This window comes from Sinocyclocheilus anshuiensis, unplaced genomic scaffold, assembly GCF_001515605.1.
Source record: "Sinocyclocheilus anshuiensis isolate Anshui unplaced genomic scaffold, SAMN03320099.WGS_v1.1 scaffold976, whole genome shotgun sequence".
Taxonomy (NCBI): Eukaryota; Metazoa; Chordata; class Actinopteri; order Cypriniformes; family Cyprinidae; genus Sinocyclocheilus; species Sinocyclocheilus anshuiensis.
This window is the reverse complement of record NW_015552538.1, coordinates 1,537,745-1,538,005: the sequence shown is the minus strand read 5'-3', so window position 1 is coordinate 1,538,005 and position 261 is coordinate 1,537,745. Positions and strand designations below refer to the sequence as shown.

The 261-nt window shown below is 37.5% G+C and overlaps 1 protein-coding gene across 7 annotated transcripts in view; it reads right to left on the bottom strand.

The window, feature by feature from the left end:
- Nucleotides 1-261, bottom strand: part of LOC107663876 (poly [ADP-ribose] polymerase 4-like) — a 30,900-nt gene that overhangs the window by 9,069 nt on the left and 21,570 nt on the right. The window lies entirely within an intron of this gene.

The following is a 261-nucleotide window of genomic DNA, read 5'->3' as shown; positions in this document are numbered from 1 at the left end:
ACGAGACAAAAACATTAAAACCCATTATAAATGAGGCATTTGTTGCATCCAGTGGGGACATAATTACTGACTTATACTACTTATACTGTCTTTTTATGCGTTGCGTTGCATCGCGCCGTGTAAACATAAAACCATGTCGATCGGAGAACAGAAATGACAAACAAGCACTAACGTTACTCTACACTGCTCAAAATTCACGTTTGAATCATCAGTGGCAAATCCTTTAAATGAAAACGTACTTACAGACTGTAAGTCAGAACA